Source organism: Chrysochloris asiatica, unplaced genomic scaffold, assembly GCF_000296735.1.
Source record: "Chrysochloris asiatica unplaced genomic scaffold, ChrAsi1.0 scaffold00012, whole genome shotgun sequence".
NCBI classification, from domain to species: domain Eukaryota; kingdom Metazoa; phylum Chordata; class Mammalia; order Afrosoricida; family Chrysochloridae; genus Chrysochloris; species Chrysochloris asiatica.
In genome coordinates this window covers 616,561-616,778 of record NW_006408530.1, presented here as the reverse complement: position 1 = coordinate 616,778, position 218 = coordinate 616,561, and positions in this window count along the sequence as shown.

Below are 218 nucleotides of genomic sequence, written 5' to 3'. Positions count from 1 at the left end.
TCCAGGTCTGTGCAGATTTCATTTTAATACCTGACTTTGCCTTCTTAATCTGCCCTTTGAAATTTTCTGTTCAGCTCTTTTACATCCTCATTTCTTCCATATCAGTACATCATGATTATATATTAGATCAATTTCAGACCGAAAAGTTGGTAGAATTCCTTATAGATTAAAAAAAAAAAAAAAAGGCCTATTTAAAGGGAAAACATATATATATATAT